This window comes from Xenopus tropicalis, chromosome 2, assembly GCF_000004195.4.
Source record: "Xenopus tropicalis strain Nigerian chromosome 2, UCB_Xtro_10.0, whole genome shotgun sequence".
Lineage (NCBI taxonomy): Eukaryota > Metazoa > Chordata > Amphibia > Anura > Pipidae > Xenopus > Xenopus tropicalis.
The window spans coordinates 40959478-40982089 of NC_030678.2; positions in this window are offsets into that span (position 1 = coordinate 40959478).

Genomic DNA, 22612 nt, shown 5'->3' on the forward strand with positions numbered 1-22612 from the left:
CAGCCCCAGCCTTCCCTGTGCAGCACCTCAGTACTACAACCCCGCCTCAGCGCTACAACCCCGCCTCAGCGCTACAACCCCGCCTCAGCGCTACACCCCCGCCTCAGCGCTACACCCCCGCCTCAGCGCTACAACCCCGCCTCAGCGCTACAACCCCGCCTCAGCGCTACACCCCCGCCTCAGCGCTACACCCCCGCCTCAGCGCTACACCCCCGCCTCAGCGCTACAACCCCGCCTCAGCGCTACAACCCCGCCTCAGCGCTACAACCCCGCCTCAGCGCTACACCCCCGCCTCAGCGCTACAACCCCGCCTCAGCGCTACAACCCCGCCTCAGCGCTACAACCCCGCCTCAGCGCTACACCCCCGCCTCAGCGCTACAACCCCGCCTCAGCGCTACAACCCCGCCTCAGCGCTACAACCCCGCCTCAGCACTACACCCCCGCCTCAGTATTTCACCCCTCACTGCCAACCCATTCTACACTGACATTAGTAAATTTCATTCCAATGGACTTGTTATCCCTATCACTGCAAACATATTCTACAACAACTCTTATAAGCATTTGGCTAGTCATTGCAAACCCATATTCCACAATAATAAATGCAGGTCATGGAAGGCCTTTATGCACCATGAGCAATTTAGTTAACCCTTGAAGAGGAAATGTCACTCTAAATAGTCAAGCTCCCTGTTATTTACCACCCCTGGGCTGCTTTGGGACACAATGACCACAGCAGGGGTTTCACTGGGGATGGAACCCTTGTCAGGCAGTCAGGCTTTTGCATCTTAGGTGGTACCTTTTTCCCCCCTCCCTAACTTTTATTGTAGGTACAAGGCCTACAAGTATATTGCTGACAACCAATCCGACTGCAGCATCGGCAGGATTCGGTCAAACCATGGTCCTGGCCGAACCGAATCCTTTATGTCATGTGACTTTTTGCCTGATAAACACGAATGTTGCATGCACGGTTCTTTATATGCCTTCTTTTCCTTAGTTTGCCTATGCAAATTCGTATTCGATTTGTTATTTGGCCGAATATTTCACAAAAGATTCGGGGGACGACTGAATCCTAAAATAGTGGATTCGTGCATCCCTAATCTCTGACATTTGGCCATAAGGATCTGGACCTTTGTGCCAACATTATAAATAGGTCAGGGGATAGGAATTTAGGAACAACAACTAGATTTACTCCCTCAAAATTTGGAGGAAATCAGTTTAGAATGCACAAAGACTACTGGGTATTTGAAGGAGAAGGAAAGGTAGAATCGTTGGGGGGGGGTTGCCAAATGTTATGCACCCCCAGTGATTGTAATCACCAGGTACCTGCGAGCGAGTGATCCTCTGCTTTCTGTCTTCTTTCTTCGCAATCCCAGGGCCAATGCATGCATAGTAGAGTGAAGAAGTTGGAGAGGGCAAATTTGGGTTAATACAATACCTGTTTTACCCTAAGGGCAATGGCGCACAGATAGGTTAGTCACACATGGTTAAAGCTTGGTTACTGCAAGCTACTAATCTCTATGAAATGCCTTCCCATGCAAAGCTTCCTGCAGAGTGAAGATGCAGACTTTTTTGTTAATTTTATGCTTTTCGCTCTACTGCTCTTGCACATCCGGCACAAAGAAGGCAGAAGATCGCTTGCTCACAGGTACCCCACGCTGGTGCAGTTTTCTGCTAACAGGAGCACCGTCCTGGAGTATAAGGTAAGTTATAACACTGGGGGGGTGCCTACCCATCATGCCAGGCCTAACGTTTCCAGAAATAGAAATAGATTCAGAACTAGGCCTGTGTAGGCTACCAGAGGACAAAATTACAAAACTAAGGGAGTCAATCTAAATACAAAGCTACCCTTAAGGAAGCACTAGGCTTAATGAACTTAATGGGGAGAATTTTTAATCTTAGCTTTTAGAAAGTGTTGGCTGAAGGGACTGCTTCACACCACAGAATTATGCTTAATAACACTGTCAAGGAGCATCTCAAAATATGAGAGTTTTTTTATTGGGTTAGAATGTGGCAGGAGAGCTCACTTTCAAATAAAAAATTGCACCCGTTTACAGATGCAGCTGAAGGGTATGGTTTTTGAAGCCTATTTTGTTAGGCATTGGTGTGCAGAAACCTATGTGTCTCTTAATCACACTAAAACATGGCATTGCTTGAGCTTTTCCAAATTGTAGTGATGGTAGAGATATCAGACACAAAGCTGTAGACCCAGTGGAATAACTTTTGGTCAGATAACATCAGTGTTATTTCAGCAATAAACAACTTGACAACTTTCTCTTAGCTGGTTATATCACTTTTAAGGCATCTAGTGTTTACAACATAACATTTTCTGAGCAAAACATGCCTCAGGGGTAAAAAATGATGCACTGTCTAGAGCAGTGCTGTCCAACTTCTGTTGTACCGAGGGCCGGAATTTTTCTGACCTGCATGGTGGAGGGCCGATAATGGAAGCCAGTTTTTACCACTCCCCTTTTTGAAACCGCACCCACTTGAAACCACACCCATGTTATCACATGACCATACCCATATTAATGGTTGTAGTACAGCAAAAACCTGCCATACTCTGCCTGCCTGTGTGCCATACTTGGCTGGTTTGCGCCATACTTGGCCTGTGTGTGCCATACTCTGCCTGCCCTACCCTGCCTGTGTGTTCCATACTCTGCCTTCCCTACCCTGCCTGCGTGTGCCATACTTTCACTGTGTTTGCCATTCTTGGCTGGTTTGTGCCATACTTGGCCTGTGTGTGCCATACTCTGCCTGCCCTACCCTGCCTGTGTGTTCCATACTCTGCCTTCCCTACCCTGCCTGCGTGTGCCATACTTTCACTGTGTGTGCCATTCTTGGCTGGTTTGTGCCATACTTGGCCTGTGTGTGCCATACTCTGCCTGTGTGTGCCATACTCTGCCTGTGTGTGCCATACTCTGCCTTCCCTACCCTGCCTCTGTGTGCCATACTCTGCTTGCCCTATGATGCCTGTGTGTATGGCACACACAGGCAGCCTACAGTGACACAATGCTGGCACTGCTCCTACAGTCTGCACAATAACTATATATTAAAAAACTTTATAATTGCAGTACCACCTCAGTATATGTTCTTTTTGTAGTGTGCAGGGATTATTTGTGGGTTTCTACTGCTCCTGAGGTGTGAACAGGGGAACAATGGGGGTGATTACAGCCTGAGCCTGAGGTGTGAACACTGCAGGGGGTGAACAGTGCAGAAACTAAAAGGTGTGAACAACACAGGGGATTACATTTTTAAACAATACAGAGGGATTACAGCCTGAATCTGAGGTGAGAACCATGCAGGGGGGGCAGTTAATCACAGTACTGATACCATTTAAAGCTTACACAAGAGTAAGCCATCAAAGCAGCCAGACAGGTGGGGGGCCACACAGAGGGGGGTCACGGGCCGCATGCGGCCCGCGGGCCGCCAGTTGGACAGCACTGGTCTAGAGGCATCATGACAATGTTTCACAATAAATTAGGCAAAATGTGCCCTAACCTCCTTTGGCAAATTATCTGTCCCAGGTAAATACTCTCATTAAAGGCTCATTGGCCACTAACACCTTGACCAGGGGTATAAAAGCAGCTGGAAAGCTTGGCATTCCTTCACACAGGAATCAGATGGTGGTGGTAAAACTGGTGATAGCAGTTTAATGCTTTGCTATATAGTCTACAGGCCTGGGTATGTCAGAGGGCCACAAAGGGGAGCACGATTTTAGGGGTAGCATGCCAACCAGCCGCATTTGTTTTTTTCTAGCACTATGCATAAGCAAGCCACTGGCAAACAACAAAACCCCATTATCATATGGAATGCAGATTGGCCAAGTCAACCTGTCACAATCGATGGTATTATGTTTTAAAAGCTACTGGTGACTTAAGCAGCAGTATAAGCAGTACAAGACTCTTTACTGACAAGGCCAAAAATTCAGGGCCTTTAATTGTACATCAGGATGAATAACTATTTTTCAGTTAAGGCCGATCCTTAAAAGGACAGTTTTGCAGGCCTGACTTTGACATACCAGAATAACTACAGATTCATTTAGATCAGGGAAGCCACAGAAGCTATTAGGAATAGGGCTTCCAAGTCATAGATAAAGCACTTAGGGAGATGGCTTACTTTAAAACTTTGGTTGCATTTTTAAATGTTTTCATAACTTCTTTTTTACAGTAAGGCAAGAAAAAATCATTCAGACATGGATAGTTGGTTATTTCTAGGCAAGGAATCTTATACATCAGGGAGAACTAGAAGAAGATGGTAAGTTAAAAAAAAGGAGAGGGTTGCAGCAGAAAGGAAACTTGTTTTGTTTAGGCATACTCTATTCTGTTGTTGGCCTCAATGTGGGCACATGTGATGGTTGGCAGACCCTGGAACTGTGTGGGGGCAACCACTGGATATCCATCTGGCCCTGATTCTGCTTTTCGTTCTTGAGGATAAACCAGGAGAAGGCCTTTTTTACGGTGGGGTAACCACTGAGGGGCTCTCTGGCACCAGATCTACTTCTGGGTCACTCTAATCTTGGCATTGGGACTACAAGAACAATATAAGTGACACAGCACATAGCTACCTTTGCAGAGTGAGGACCAAGGCTGGAATACTAGTACTTCAGTGTTACAAAATCAAACGATGGTAGGAGCCTGCGGCAGTCTGTTGAGGGCACGCAAGGTTGCGAGTACCTACTTTTATTGTCTGTGCTTGCAGCTTCTTTTTTTTTCTTCTTCAGGGAACAAAAGAGAAAACACTTGTTTTGTTGTGCTTGCCAACCATGCCCTTCGATGCCACTAAAGCCTCTACTCCTAATTATTGGCAACAAAACAACAAAGTTATTGTGTCACTGCTTACTAGATCTTATACTTGTGCCAGTGAAGAAAAAGAGAAGATGCTTTATTTACCTGGTTGTTACTAACACCACCACCATAGCCTCTGCTTCCAAAATTTAAAAGTACCTTTTTTTTTTTTTGCCTCTTCTCAGAGCACTGACTTATGCCAAGGAAATGCATGCTATGCCTTCTGAAAGTTGTGCCTTGTATGTGTATAGGCACAGTGGCACTGCTCACTTCAAAAGCCAAAAATAGGGATAGTCATAGTTGTAGGTATAAAACCAAGTTACATAGGTGCAAATTAAACCCTCTAGTGACCAAAGAGGGGACCAAAGAGACCACAGTGGCTCTGCTGTCTTGTAGCTCTAGGCTCCTACGTTTGATTCCAGCCAGGGCACTGTCTTCAAGGAGTCTGTATAGCCTCCTTTATTTTCTGAGTACAGGTATTCCAGTTTCCTGCCAAGAAACATACAGCCGGGTACACAAAATAATGAAAAAAATTGTACCCTTAAGGCTTGGTGAACAAAACCATGGAAATCATACTTGTAATCTAAATATTATATTCTAACATCTAAAATAATACCAAACCAATAAAATCAATATTTGGTAAAAATTAAGCATTAGTGTGATGCTGTTTCATTTTTCGCTTATCATTTGACATGGGGTACTAACCATATAATACTGAATTAACCTTATAATGCTGAAATTTAAGAAGCAGAGCAGACTGTCAAAGCACTTAGAATAGTAAATTCACCTTAATTTATGTGGAGAATTGAAGTCCTCTTGAGGGATTCTCTACCAGGATCTGATTGCTGCTCAATTTTAGCAAAAACATGCTTCAACTAATTAATGTCTGAGCTGAATCTTTATTCCTATATGTGGTTTATATCAGAGAAACTAAACTACAGTGAGTGCTTCAGGAGAAGGTTTTAGAAGATTCAATGAGTTTATGGGAAAAGCTGGCCTTTTCCGATATCTTCTTGGTAGCCGATAAGCTTTTAACAATCACTCCACTCTCTGACATAGGGACAGATTGCTTTTTATGAGCTTAAAATGAAAATTTCATATGAAAATAAACTTTGCAAATGGCCACAGAAACTAATTCTAAAAACGACTTTAGCAGATATCAGATTTACAACACAAAAATCATGAAAACAATGCTTGTGTCTACAAGAAACCAGATACTCCAGGCCAACCAGGGCTCTGGACAATAGCGTTTTCAGTCAGTAGGTAAACGATTCCTACAGGTAGCAATCAGCAATCATCTAGGCTCCCTTAGGGAGAAAAAAGTTACCTGACCCAAATTAAGCTTTGAGAAAAGACCATCAAAGTTCAGTTTGTTTCATTTTTACAGGCAGACATTAGAAGGCAGTAGGGCAAAATAGGGGCTCATTAACCAACTGATGAAAATTGCAAAAAAATAAAATGGTGCTATGTTTGTTGCCTATGATATACCTTTCCGCCCCTAAGTTGCACTTACACCACAAAATGAAATGTTATATACAGGAGGGGCTGTACATTATTGAACACAAATCTATAATATAGTCGAGCACCGGCTATGTACAAAAAATTGTAGTGCACTGTAGTTCTGTGTATCCCATCTACGCAAGCCACAAAGCACAGATCCCACTGCACAAGGTTAAGGCACATATGCAGGGCAGAGGCCTAATAACTGAGATTATGTGGCACTTAGCACTCCTTCACTTTCTCCTATTTACTGGATAAACAGTCCAACAGTGGGGGATTTTTTTCCCCAAAGGAGAAGAGGTCACCATGTAAGTTTGAAAGGAAAGTCTTTTTTTATCAGAGGCAGGATAAACTGTTGTTCACTGTGATGGTGCCATAAAATGCTTGCTTGGTGATACTATGGTGTCTTAAAGGGTAACTATCAGCAGCAATGTTGTGTCCCCAACTCCAGGTGTAGGTGGACATTCTGAGGCACACACATTCACATATTGAGGAAGCCATTAACTAAAACTTGGATGCCTTCTTGGACTGACAACATTTTTAAATACTCAAATTCTATTTTGTTTTTTAGTAACAATAGGAATTTTAGATTTCCTTCTCTGGAGCTACAGCTGGCAGAGCTGCGGGGGATTTTTGCCTCTTTTTGGTCAACCCAAATTAACTATGAAACTATATATTATCTGTCCTACAGAACTTTCCGATTAGCTCCATTGTTAGAAGTCATGAAACATTATGCAGAGTACTTGCAATCAACAATGAAATATTTTGCACCCTACAGACTTAATTAGAAGGGGTCGGTATGTTCACTGAATTTATTTGCAATTTATTTCCAGACCATTTTCTCATGAATTATGAAGGCACAGCTTTGTATTTTTAGTCTTCATATTACACAATGCAAAAGTGCACACACATTATTTTTATTAATCCAACCCACGTTAAATAAATATGTGTATATACATATATAAATATATGGTCCTACTTTCCCTCAAGTTCATGGAGGTGTCTCATCTGTCAGACTATCTGATAGCATGTTGAGTTTTAGCACTTCTATTTCGTCTGTACTATCTTTTAAAGGCAATAGACTGGATTCCTATTATACAGATACAATATACAGCCAATCCCAGTTAAGTCCCAGTTAAAGAGACACAATAATACTAGGGATTTCCATTTTTTGACTTGCTGCATACTGTGGAAACTTATGTGGTACTAAACAGGGCCATGTGTCTTGCATTACGCTTGAACTGTTTCAAGACCCTAGAAAACCTCTGAGCTGTTATTGCCATCAGGGGCACTATCAAAAATCATGGGGCATAGCTGACAGTGCCCTTACCTCAGGGTGCCCAGATTGTCAGCCTCCTGGGTGGTAGAATACAGCAGACAAAACTTGTGGTCACCTTTGCACTGGATTCCCCCCCCCCCCCCCCCGTGTTTACATTCCATGGGCAGCGAAAATATTAATATTCTAGACAGCACTCCAATAGTTCTTTGTTAAGTTAAAATGACTTTATTGCATAAATTTGGCACAGATTCCAGACAGCAACATTTAAGGTCCACATTGACCTTTGGTCGAGCTTTAAGTTTGTGTGTCAAATTAATGCAGTAAAAGTGAAATATGGCAACAAGCTAAAAAAGGTTTGTCTAAATAATTCACACATGACCATGTATTTCTCCAATCCATCCAAACCTGCCCATTTTCTGGTAAGGCCTGCCTCTTTTGCAGTATGCCATTCTGTTCTTATTTTGTGAGATAAATATGATATACATATCTGTTATATGTTTTATATGGTCTGGCTGATAGCAAATATCAATTTCAGCTACATGTATTGATTCAAATGGATTTTAGGTAATTTGCTTATTTTGGCTTCTGCACAGAAAATGTGTTTCTTTCAGAAACAGAGGAATACAGATAAATATATCTATTATGGTGTATGATTTCACCTTTTTTGTTAATATCTACTTGAATAATGGGAACATTTTCTTCCATTAATACATTGCACCCTCTCAAATAGAGTAGGAGATCTAAATATCCATTTTCTGCTTTCCATCAATTATATTCTGGAATGGAATTTTTCTTTAGAATCACAAGAATCCCACACAATATTGTAAAATGTAAAACTCACAATGATATATAAGTCCCACAAGATATTTTCTTTGAATTGAATTCTTAAGGAAAATAAAGATCATGAATGTTAAACTGTATATAAAACGTGGCCGTAAGGTTGCAGGAAAGATCAAAAATGCAAATACATCAATGTTTACGTAAAACATTTGTCTATAAAGCTTTTTTGATTTAATGTGTCTTCCTTTCCTACAAAGTGTTGTTTTGAGTAATGTGTTCTGTGACAAGCAAAAATATTTATTTACATACTGTACCATGTATAAAAATATTGACGCAGATAACTAATTGTAGCTTTAGATATTTTTACATTTTGCAGTTGTCCCCCACAACAGGACATAAAAAGGCATTTAAAACCCTAATATGACGTATTGCCTGATTGTACACAAGCTCTACAAAATGCCATGGCAGAAATGGAGTCAGTACATGACCCCTATTTGTCAACCCACTATATCACTAACTAAGCATAACAATATAACAGCAATAGCAATACATTTAAGAAACAAAAACAGGAAACACCCATCAATGGGCTACAGTGTTCTTTATTTAACATTAAAGTTAATAATGGCATTATAAAATGTTTGCAAAATTAAACTTCATCTCTAAAGTAACCAGTCCACCTATAAATATAATCCTTCTTTGATGGTGTGGGGCCCGTGTAAACTACACTTAAATTTGGACACTCTGACAAAAAGATCTAATTGGTTAGCCAAATTGACATCCTCAAGTGTTGCCACACATGCTCCAATAAACTTTTGTTCCCTTGTGAGACCATCACCCAGGTCGGGTCAAGGATGATGTTAAGAGGCTCGTGGTAACCCACAGACAATTAATCATTTCATTCCCACAAGCAGGAATGTTGAATCTCTTAAAGCTTTTCTTTAACTTCACAAAATATAGGCAAGCTGTATGTCCTCTCTTCAAAAACCCATGTCAGACCCCTGCCTTGTAATCAAAACCCTTCCTGCAATAAAGTAGCCAACAGCCCTTCTCACCCTGGCTGTCAAGCTGGAAGTCTGATGAGTCGAGGCCCAGGAGCACCTTACACTAGCTGGAGGCTTGCCTGAAGTTTAGAACAGGAAGCACAGCTGTGGAGAGCCAAGTAACAAAATACAGGGATAAGGCAGAAGAATGGTAAAAGTGATTCGGGTCAGGGCAGGCAGCTGAGGTTCAAGTTGAAAGTCAGGCACAAGTCAAAAACAGGAAGCTTTGAATCAGAGGAACACCAAGGGGTTGAAACTTGATAACCAAGTACTTCCTGGAGTTTGCTTGGCACTTTTATGGCATGAGAGAAGAGTGCCATGAATATTGCCATGCATTGTTTCAGGAAGTGTTTATGTTGGCAACTGTCTTTGCCATGTATATGCCAATACTGGGAGAACCTTCCTAAACTGCAGCCTTATCTAGCAATATCTGTCTAACCTACAAGTACCGGCAAAGCCTATATTTTGCATCTTCTACAGACTTTTATAGACTTTAGTTTTCTCAGAATTTTTATAGAGCATATTGGTACATGATATTAAGAGCAGTAAACCTTTTTACTTTTGGTTGTTTCATTGTTTCCAGTTAATAATGTGGCTACTGCTACTACCTTGCTATTGTCATGGGGGTCCCTGCCAAGTGTGTTTCCGGCAGTGTCCGAGTAAAGAGGGTCTAAGTAAGAAATTTATCATCTGGTCCCAGCCTTACTTTTTTCTTTAAAATAAATCAAATACAGTATATTTTCCATGTGTCACCATAAAGGAGAAGGAAAGGTCTAATCACAGGGGATGCCAAAATGTTTGTGGTACCTTCGACCTTCATAATGACATTTCATCCAGTAAGTTATTTTTGCTCTGTAACATTATGTTATACATTTAGATTTCCTTTTTGCATGCACAGTGGCTTTATCTTTACTTGTAGCTTATCTCTGGCAACATCTAATTTCTACTATTTACTGGAATCTGATAACTGACTCAGACATTATTACTGTGTAGTTACCATTAACTGTTTATGATAGGCTACTAGGCTTGTACCTAGATAACCCTAAAATACCATAAGCAAAATAGACAGGAACAAGCAAGCAGTTTGATTTGTGTTTTCACAATCAGCGCAGTATAAATCGTGATTAATGATATACATTAAGGTAATTACTATATTTCCCTATTTCATTTATAATGTTTTTTTAGAGAATGTGTTAAGACAGGATCCTTAAATAGACTGTCTTGCCTTACAGCATAAGAATACTGGCATAAGTTGCCATTCTACGCCCTCTTAATATACATAGTTACAGAGCCAGTTTACCTTGATTGGAAGTTGAAAAATAGCAGATGACCTGATACCCATTCACTGTATGAAATAAATGGCATACAGGGTATACTGCACAATGCTATATTACTTATTTATGATTTGTTATGTTGCATATACCGAAAGCACCCACTTTTACTAGTTTTAAAGTTGTAGGCAAAATAATGAGTAAATAAATTAATCAATCTGGAAATTTTACTCAGTCCTAACATTTTATGTAATGAGAACCATGGGAGACCTTGAACATTTATATAAGGTTCATCTAACTGAAATAAGAAACTTTTTGAGGGTGATCAGATAACTTGAAACTTCATGGACACATCTAATAAATGGACGTTGCATTTACAGGTTTTGCAATCAGTTCAGTTGGATTTTCTAGATGTGTCCCTGAATTTTTAATCTAATTTTTAACTAATCTCTATGTGTGCCATCACCCTAAGGGGTGACATAATTTGACATAAGTTGACACACATCGCCAGGCTTTTTACATTTTACACAACATAATAAATAGGCCCCTACCTGTCCGGATAATCTGATCTTCAGATGACTCTTCACTATGAGAGAAGGAGATATCTGCAGATCATGAACTGAATTCCCATTGCACAGCTCCCTCCCACTTCTCTTCAGATACCGTTATTTATCAGACTGGACTCTTTTGCCACTCATGTGGTCGACCATGTAAAAAATATTGCACCAACTGGCCAGAATGCTATGTGTCCTTACTTTTGGCAGGGGTGCTGTCTTTCCACAGGAAGGATTCTAGTTTACCACGTTTCCCATTCCCTCAATCACATCTTGCTGTCTAGTTAAGTATACAATAAGGTTAACAAATTATTTACAAACTCCCAGATGGATATTCTAGACATGTCCCTGATTATTCATACCATCTGGTAACCTTAATGGTATACAGAAACCATGTCCCACATTCAGAAGCCAGGTCCCTGCAGGTTTAATCAAAAACTTTATTTTAAACAACCCATTCCATATTTCAAGCCTGAAAGGGGTGCTATTGTGCAGTTGCATTAGCAATAATAAAGTCATCCTTTTGCACAGCTGGAACCGGTTCGTGTTGCCTTTTTTATTTTATAGGATACTGTTGTTAGGTTAAAAAAAGTATTTTCTTTAGTATAAAACATTATGTAGTACAATTATAACTAATTAAAAAGTTCTACTGTACTTTACTGGTACCTTTATGTTTTTCACACAGAAATTTTGGCTTTTCTGGTGCACCCTGCCCCTTGGCTAGGTGGCCTCATAGTGGCACTGAGTGCTGAATTAACCCTGATGATGGCCTGTATAGATATCTATCTGCTCTTTGCATTAAGGAGCATGAAGGTAAGCATTCAAATCAAATTCTGCTCCATGGGTGTATGCACAGGTAGTAGCAGCCAGGGCCACTTCAAGGTATCAAGGCCCTGGGTGACATTTCATTGGTGAGTCCCCACTGCCCCAAATTTGTCAAGCGCTTGAAGTTCAATATAGTAATCAGACAGTGAAGAAATGGTCTGCACTTACTAAAGTAGGCTTGATCCTGGGTGCCAACAGCCCTGTGAACAGGAAAATAACAAAATGGTGATTCCATAAGAAAAAAAGGCAAAAAAAATCAATATGGAGAAAACAGTTGTTTTGTAGAGTTCTTCCAGTTGATTGAAATAAGGGGTCTGCAGGATGTTTCTGCCAAAAGTTATCCCAGATAAATGGTGTACTAGTGGGCCCTGGGCAAATGCCCCTTTTGCCCATTTATTAAAATGGCCCTGGTCACAAAACCAGCTAGTACACTTAATGCAAGGGGCAAAGGTGTGCACTGCAGAAAATGTTTTTTTTGCAAATTAACACCCATAGATTCCAGTGTATTTTGCATGGAGAAAGTAGCCCCAAAAAAAAGTCGCTATAAGAAACATGAATTTGATACATTGAACTTGAGCAGATGCCTTTTTGGTTCTTCTTTACTATATTAATAGTCATTAAAAATTATAATTGCAGCAAAGTTTGGAATCCATGTCCTCTTTTGTAATTTGGGCCACCCAAAAAACGCAAATTGGTCCTAATACATTTTCATCTCCATTTGTCTCCATCTCCATGGGTACACATCCCATGTAAACAAATAAACACATGCCGATTTACAATACACAGCACACAAGTGTCCCAGAACATTATGTAATTACAGGTAAAATCTGATTCAGCAGCATTTCCTTGAAACTATAACAGTGTCACCATCGATCATCTACTGAACAAATCTGCACTTGTTGCTGTTGCCGAAATTTGTTGTTTTCAGCTGAGGGAGAAAAGTTGTGTAACATCTTCCTGACAGTGTGGTTTAAAAGACTTATAATTAAATGTTTTTCTGTGCCTGCATGTTGTTGTTTTTTATTCGGGGGCACTTTCATGACTTTTCATGACAGTAATGATAATGATTTTATTTAGAGTAAGGGTAGGGGCACACAAAGCAGATCATGTGATTTCCTTCACCTGCAGATCTGCTGTCATGTGTTCCATCCTCTTGCTCCATTTACAGGCACCTTGTTGGCCAGTGTGGAGCTACATGGAGCAGATATCAGCACAAAAATGCATACTTCTGTGTCTCTGCTCTGTGTAGCTACACACAGGATAACACTGTACTTGTCAATTGGGCTACAGAAAGAAGGCTTGCATGACAGCTGATCCGCTTTCCTCCACCTGGGTACAAAATGCAGGCAGATGCTCCATGTGCCCCAGCCTAAGGGGTTAACCCATAGCCCTCAACCAAGTATCGATCAATAGTAATCTAAATGAAGTAGTTACAACTTCACATTCACCAGAGGGGCACATGTCTAAAGTTCAGTGACCAGAACATCAAAGCCATGTGCATATTCAGTAGTTTGGCAAGGGGGCACGTCAGAAGGCCCACCCCCAGATCAATACAACAACATTCTGACACATTTTCATGGTGGGCAGAAAATAGCAGCAACATCAAGGCAGATTTCTCTCTACAGATTATAGCTAGAGAAACTGGGGCAAGGTTTAATATCATTAACCTTTACTACATTGCCGATGGAATGGACCTTAGATGGAAGTACCTGTTTGCTTGGTTCATCCACCTGGCACTATAATAAAAAGTTAATTGCATATGACATTCTAAAGGCCCCCATATATGGGCCGATAGAAGCTGCCGATATCTGTCCCTTGGACCGACTCGGCAGCTTATCGGCCCGTGTAGGGGCAGAAACGAGGGGCCTGGCCGACCGATATCTGGCCTGAAATTGGCCAGATATCGATCAGCCAGGTTAGAAAATCCAGTCGGATCGGGGACCGCATCAGCTCGTTGATGCGGTCCCCGAACCGACTGCCCCATTGCCGCGTGCAGAATGGGGCCAAACGATCGAATTCGCCTACATGCCTCCCCGATATCGCCACCCGTAGGTGGGGATATCGGGGGAATATCCGCTCGCTTGGCGACATCGCCAAGCGAGCGGATCTGCCCGTGTATGGCCAGCTTAAGGGTGAAGACTCACAGAGCTACTAGTAGCAGCTACTTGTCGTGGCTACTAAAAAAGACAATGCTGATCATTTACTGATAATTGTCTCTACATGTATTTTAGCAAAAGTAATTCTCAGTATTGTCTATGGAGTTGTTTTCTGGAGTTTAGTAGCCTTAAAAAGTAGCTGCTACTAGTAGCTGTGTGTCTTCACCCTAAGAAACGGGTGCAGGGATATTTAAGAGAATCAGCAGCATTTAAAGCCATTATGTATTAACCCCACATTATAATTGCAAATACATGTTATATATTAGGTTTCTGGCACTAGAGGGCTCATTTAAGAACGGGAAGGCAGAGTACAACCTGCCATTTCTTTGCACTTTAGTCCTTCCACCCTAAATGAATTGCCACAAGTCTCAATTCAATAGATATACTTGCAAACTAAAAGTGGCTCTGGCAGTAATGACTTATATGACATATGACATATATCTTCCTGTTTAGTCATTTTCTTTTCGAAGGAGAATTTGATGATGTGTTTGTGCAGGAAAAAAACCCAAAAGACTTATGGACACAACTGTCCACTAGTGTCAAGGATAAACCCACCTTCACAGATTATGAAAAACAAGGATTCTGTAGTCCCCATATTATTATATATGTTCCTCAAAACCACCTTGGACCATGGGGGATAAAGTGAGGTTTGTGGTTTCATGCCCAACTACCATTTCCATACCATGTGGCTAGAGAGGTGTAATTAATCATTCCCTTGGATTGTGGATATGGGAGTAATGGGCAGGAGTGTTGCTATGTTTCTATGAGGGGTAGCGTTATGCCATTAAAGGGCCAGTATACCCCCTTTTTTAATATTGATGCAATGAATAGGGCTTGTATGAATAGGCTCTGTGCCTGTTCTTTTAATTTGTTATTTATTTTCATAATTTGCCCTGTTTTAACAAATTGCTTTTAACAAACACTGGATTTCAACACTAAACATGCTGCAGTGTGGGGGTTATAGAAATTTGAGTCCAAAAAGTGTAATCTTACACTTTGCACCTGCTTGGTAAATGAGCCCTACAGTCTCAAGGGGGGCATTTCCCAATACTCCATGAAGCTGGTGGTCATTGAGATCTAAGTGTTAAGGAGTAGTAAGGTGTGTGGCCCTGTACTTTGTCTTTATACATAAAAAACTTTCAGCAACTTTGGAAAAATGAAGCGACATGTATGTTTCCCCATCAGCAATAATGTAAATCACCAGTGGGAAAACATTGTTGCTGGAGGGAAAGCATTTTGGGGAGGTTAGTCTTCCCTGGTAGAGAATATTTATTGCAGGTGACTAATCTCCCTGTGTGCCATAATCCCTAAAATGTGTTTGTCAGTTCTCCTTCAGGTCTGTTAATTAACCGGCTTCTGCTATATTGTTTCAGGAGTCAGAACCAGAAGATAATATAAACAGCTAGATATTTTTAATACTGCTTCCATTAACTATTTTATTTACAGATGACATTTAAACCACTGAAGTTTTAGTTAATGTATATTAAAAAGTTTACACTACTGTGCACGCGCTTGGTTCAGCACCGGAGGATTGCTGGGGCAACAGGGAATCATGGCAACCCAGGGTCTAAGGTTAGTAATTATATTCACTGTGGGTGCCTAACACATTGGCCCCCCCAGTAAATATAATTTTAATTGTTCTTTAAATATGCAAAAATACTTTTTGGGTGGGGTCAAAGATAGGGGCAGGAGGGGGAGCATCTAGGTGCATTTCTCCGCCTGCACATCATGAATAAAGTGCTGGCAAAAGCAAGCAGTACTGTATTCATGGGGAAGCTTTTCTGTTACGGAACAGGGCACAAAAAAAATCATGTTGAATTGCCCGGTACTTTTTGCATTTTGCACCCTGTCCTGCAGGTTTGAAATGTAGGGAGTGGCAATGTAAAAGACAACTTTATAAGGTAAAGCTTTGGAGTTCAAATATGGTAGTGCCCCTCCCAAGCCTCTTCTGTAAACATCACTGTTTGCCCAAGAGGACAGGCGGCCAAATGGGCGTGGAACACTAAGAATGGTTCAGACACATTCAAATTCCAACACTGCATCAACAGGCTACAGAGATGAGTGTAGTGTCAGCATTTGGGTTGTTTGGGAGTAGCAAAGTCTATTTTCAATATTATTCATGTTGCTTATACTAAGTGATCCCAAACAAATCCCTTAACTTAGTGGGAGTCCTTTGCTTCCCCATAAATAGGAGGCCAATAACAAGACTGGTTGTAGCCAATGTGAAATTAGTGCACTAATACGTCAGGCAGGCATAGACACGGTTTTTACACTTTTTGGCCCTTAGGTACAAAATCAACATCTCCCATTAAGATAGACAGATATATGTTTAGATAGAAAGGGATACAGACTCTTTGAGCCTTTCTGTACAAATGCAGCATACTGGTTAAACAAGTACAAATTTAAAGCCTTTTCAAAAGCTAGAGGTTTAGTGCACAAATGGATATCAATATTTTATTTGTGGCACAATCTGTATTCTTGCAATGTGACAACTAATCGTACCTATAGCAGCGCTCAGCACTAAACATGCCTCCAGGAAATCCAATACTTTCAGCATCATTGTTGCTTGTATCCATCTGTTTTGTTGTTGGTGCTGCCATAATATGTCATTACAATGTTTACCTACAGGAATAATTGTGCGAGCGTTTGTAGTGGAGCAAAGTTGACTTGAGATGCGTAACTTAAGTACCCACATAAATTACACTGAATGAGAATCTCTTGGGTATAAGCAGTGAAGCAACGTGAATGGCAAGAAGAGTATAAAAATTCTGTTATGCCAGCTATCTGGGGTGGCGTATAATTATTCTGCTATACTGTTTTTGTGAAGTCAGAGGCCCAGCACAGTATAATCCAGAAATGTCATTGTATTTTACCCGGAGGCTCCCTATATATCTTCTGTTAGGCAGCACTGGTCTGGATCCATGCAACAATTGTGCCAATATAATATTGCCAGAAACTTGGCACTGGCTAGCAGTGTGCGTGGTTCTGTTTAAATGCAGTTAAACAGAGAGACTTGCCCTTTGTTAGCTGATTGATTTTTAGTGGGGTCAGGGTTGGACTGGGGGCTGAAGGGCCCACCGGGGCTCCTGTCCCAGGGGCCCTGCAGGTGCCCCCAGCCAGGCGCTTCCCCCGACTGCCCCCCCGCAGGGGCCCCCCTAACCCCCCTCGCAGGGCCCCCCACCTGTCGTCCTCCTCCAAGCGCGTAAATTTGACGCGCCGGAGGAGGAGCGGTCAGGAGGGGGAGCACCGGCAGGGTCGGGTCGAGTCCGACGCTGTGTGGGGTTAAAGCTAAAGGGAAATGTTGCTTATCTATAAAAGATCATTCACTTGATAAGTAAGTCTGTAAATCACTGAACTTCACTGACCATCTCGCCTTTCTGTAATTCGGAAGTTTCTGGATAACGGGTTTCCGGATAAGAGATCCCATACCTGTTATAACCATAATAAAATAGGTCAACTTACCAATGTTTTGGGACCCTCTATGGAATTTGATGTGGGGCCCAGTAAAACAAATTCAGAATACGTATGGAAAAAATTCTTCCTAAATATCCTTAATATTTGGATGCTATGTTTTTGCCTTTCTCCCCCAGCCTCAAACCTGCACTGATATTGTCTTCTCACAAGATTGTATCTGATCACATAAAGCACAGGTGGATGGTACATTTAAAGAGTGCGGTGGGTATACAAATAAATAAATATTTGATTTACTGTAGCTCATACTATTCTTTACCCTTCAAGACATACTGATTATATTCATTTGGGCAGTTACAGAAATGAGCCGCATTACAAGTGTCGTGTTGGTCCTCCATAGTATGGTTATGGCTAATCCAAAGCACCCTGGCTGCTCCATATGCAAACCTTCACTAAATAGTGCTAATGGGTTGTACATTTAAACTGCTGCTCAATATATTATAATTAAATAGGATTAAAAACATTGAGAGGGGAAACCAAGAAAGTGAATTCCATTGAGGATATTCAGCTTTCCCTGCATTAGCTCAATGTAAATAATAATGCAACTGGTTTTGCAGAGATTAAAGGTTGTCACAATGCTAGGCTGATCAATTATGACAATTAACAGATTACAAGGGGGCGGGTGGAAACACAGGCTAGATATACAGTAGCTTATCACCATAGAAGCTAATAGCAGGTACAGACAGGATATAGGATAAAGCCTGAGACAAAATGTTCATTTGTGCTTTTAAACACAACAGAAGCCAAGGAGCGTTACAATTTTGTGCATTTAGTGTCAAATTGTATGAATATCAGCACTTGTACATTCTATATGATCACTTGGCATTGGCTGATGCAGTGGCTGATATCACAAACTGAAGATTTATAAATAATTAGAAATAAATTAATTTTCTGTGCTATTTAAACACTGATTCATGAAAAATAATGATTATTTATTATGGAATATTAATGGCATTATTAATTGTATCTGATACATATAACAAAATAACACTTCTTTCTAAATTGCTCCACATCAGTTACTGAGCAAGCGTCGTAGATACTAATCCAACGCACAATGAACAAGCTTTGGGGTATGTAACCTGTTGTAATCGCTGCCAAGAGGAAGAGCATGTGTCTGTTTAGTTAATGTGTGCAATAAAAGTTGTGGGGTTTTTATCTTGCAAACATTGTTATAATATGAATAGCTTTATACCATTCTTGCCCTCAGTTTTATATATTTACATGTATTAAAACAGCCTTTTTATAAAAGCACAAAGGAAAAAAAACATGTTTTTTTTAATGAACGGAGTGTCTGAAAACTCCAAAAACCTCTAATATAATAAAACAAGATCTTTAAGTTGGAAACAGGACAGATTCCCATTGACTTCTATATGACCTTGACAGCTTTTATATGGCAACGTTTTGTAGCAGTGGTTCTTGTGGATTTGATGCTTAAAGGAGAAGGAAAGTTATTTTGGCATTTTACTGCCAATAGATTAGCCACATTAGTGCCACCTAGAACAATATATTTATTCTGCAGAAAGCATTACCATGCCTGAGTAAACAGCCCTGGAAGCTTTCTCTGTTTGCTTAAGACAGCAGCTGCCATTTTAGCTCGGTCTTCCTAGCTTCCTGCTGCAGCTCTAGAGGGTGGCAGCTCAAATCACACATTTCTAAGGGAGGGGGGAGGGAGTTTTATGCATTCTTAAGGGAGGGGGAGCAGGAGAAGGGAGATAGGAGAGAGCTGCAGATTTTTGTTTGAGAGGAAGTCAGATACCAAAGAACATGTTTACAAAAAAGGAGACAAGAAATCCTGTGTTTCTTTTGAACTCAGTGCAGCATTACTGTGAGTGCTTATGGCTGTATTTACATAGACCTTTCTGATAAAGCTTTTGTCTCCTTTAAAGAATCACAAAAAATCACAAAAATGAATACAAAAAAACCTACAATACGTTAGTAAATCCCCCATAGACATTTCAGGTGGATAATGGGCAGCACGTACAAGCTCTTCTACTGTTTCTCAAACTAAGGAGTCGGCATTATTTTTTCCAACCTTTACTTAAAGGGGTAGTTCACCTTTACAAAACATATCATTTTCTAAAACTACACCAGAAATAACACTGTTTTCCCATTTTACCCGATCTAAAATTTATGTTTTAAAATGTTTTCACTTGTTGGTAAACGAATATGAACTATATGACTAATAGCGATGATATATTTCTAATGAAAATCAAATCCAAATTTAAGGACAAGCGGCACCGAACTCGTTTCCTTTTGACGTGTTGGTAGCAACTAGGATAGAAGAAAATTGATTTTTTATACAAAGTTGAACAATGAAATGATTTCTGGGAAGTGACATTTTGCAAAGAATAAACACTTTAGTGAACTAACATGTGACTTTGACTTTTCAGGTCCTCTAAAACAGAATGATTGGATTTAGAAAGTACCAATCAGCTGAAGTAACAATCAGCAATACATCGCAGTCTATCTACTGTGATTCACGTTGCGTTCATTTAATGCTCCATTAGGGTAATTCAAAGAACCACCAATCTGAGTAGGAAATAATTGAGTGCTTATCAAGGAAAGCCCCAGAGTTCCCTGGGGTGACAGAACTCTGTGACCTTTTAAACACTGTGATTAACATGCCCAACGCATGTGTTCTGCAATTGACAACACAAAAAACAAGTTCCCTAAGTGTTCAGCTGTGGTTTCTTGGCCAGTGCTTTGAAAATTGGGAAAACTTTCTTTGTACAAGAAAATTGGGCTTCATGGGGATCTGAACCCATTGTCTGGATGCAAGAAGTGGTAACCTATCTTTCCCTGTCTCAGCGCTGACATGTCGCTAGGATGAAATGAATGTGTAGCGAGTGGATGACATGTGTGCCCTTATTACTGCGACAGACTGCTGCTGGGTAGCACAGAAGGGCACTACAAGGGCAGATGCCACTCCTCCTACTGATACGTTTGACACAAACCCATCACTTTGGTGCCAGATACGCTCTAAATGTCATTGGTTTTCAAATAAGATACATGGAATATAAAGCATAAGGGAAATATATTCTGAAAGTGCTCTCATTAGGGATTCATTATACATGGACACAGCTTGTGACACGTTGGATAATTATCCTACTATTTCATTCTTGGGCCAATGACTTGACTGGTGGATGTCATGTGATTAACAAATAGTTTCCCCAATCACTTAGTAAGTGTGAGAAAGGCCTGTAATTCTACTGGACCCTCTACATGTGCTAATGGGGTTTACTGGGTGAGAGGATTTTCTGTCAGAATGTTGCATGGTATTGGTGGTGATGTACCCCCTACAGTTACCCAAAGCAACCACGTCATAGCTGACTTGTAGAATAATGAAAGCTTAATGTAATTGGCTGCTGTGCTCTTCTACTTGCCGAATAGTTGCACCAAGTTTAGTAAAGGAGTGTGTCTGAGAGAATATGATGTTCCTTTTCACACTTATAGATATTATCTATCCCTATCAGTCCAGCAGTGTCACTGTTCATTCATTGGAGTCCCATTTACCCATCACTCTTCCATTACAGGTATGGGACCTGTTATCCAGAATGCACGGGACCTGGGGTTTTCCAGATAAGGGATGTTTTATTATTACAGAGAAATTTTAAAAAAAAATTATAATTATTTGCTTATAATGGAGTCTATGGGAGATGGCCTTTCTGTAATTCGGAACTTTCTGGATAACGGGTTTCCAGGTAAGGGATCCCATACCTGTACTAAGTTGCAGCTACAATATCTGTGACATTTTCCATGTATCAACCCCCTCCCATAAAACACAGTTGTCCATGGGCCAAGGCAGCTAAGCAGCAGACAGAAAGGTAATGTAGGCCATATACAGTAAGTGAAGGTTGGCTCGTCAGCTAAGGAGGTTATATTTTACTATCCCAACAGGACAGACAGGCAGTTTTAGAGCAATGTGAAAAAAACTGCAGCTTGTTCTAAACCAGTTTTTCAGGTTCCCAGTAATAGGTCACTGAGTTTTATTTTAATTTAAAGAAAAATATGCCTTATCATCCTAGCATCACAAAAAGCACTGGGTGACCCTTTCACACACTGTCACACACTGTCACACACTGTCACACAACAAATGAGACACTGCTGACACGAATGATATAATGTTATAAGTTTGCAGGTTAAACGTCTGCAGGGTCAGGTCTTCCCCACAAGGAAATACACTGAGCCAAATATCATGCAACTTACATAAGAAAATAATACAGGCATGGGATCAGTTATACAAAAACCCATTTTCCAGAAAGCTCCAAACTCTGGGAAGGCTATCTTCCATAGACTACAGTTGAATTAAATTCAACATTTTTAAAATGATTCCCTTTTCTCTGTAATAATAAAACAGAACCTTGTACTTGATTCCAACTAAGATATAATTAATCCTTATTGGAGACAAGCCTATTGGATTTAGTTTAATGCTATTTTTTTTAGCAGACTTCAAATATGGAGATCCAAATTACAGAAAGATCCCTTAGTCAGGAAAACCCCATGCCCTGAGCATTTTGGATAACAGAGATGTGGTCACAGTTACTGTAGAAATGCATAAATATACCTGTATCCAATCAATCTCCATAATTTGTTCTACATAGCATAGAACATCCATACACAGAGCAACCAGTGGTGTGTGCTATATGGTTCCATGTCATTAGGTTTTATGGCAAAATAGCCTGTACATGCTTTTTCAATGGCCACTGATTGGAAGTGGGTTCTGTGAGTTATCAATGTCTATGCCACCAACAGCGGGCATCGGAAAACAGAGTTATGGACAGAATAGCTCTAATTTAATGGAAGTAAAGGACAATGTGTTGAAGCTGCCCTCCAGCTCTATGTACTGTATATGTGACTATTTTTAGTATTTGAGCAGAAATCTTTTATTTGTCCACAGTCCTAACCACTATTTCCCTGCATGCCACTACCTCTCTCCATTCCAGCCCTGTTACGCT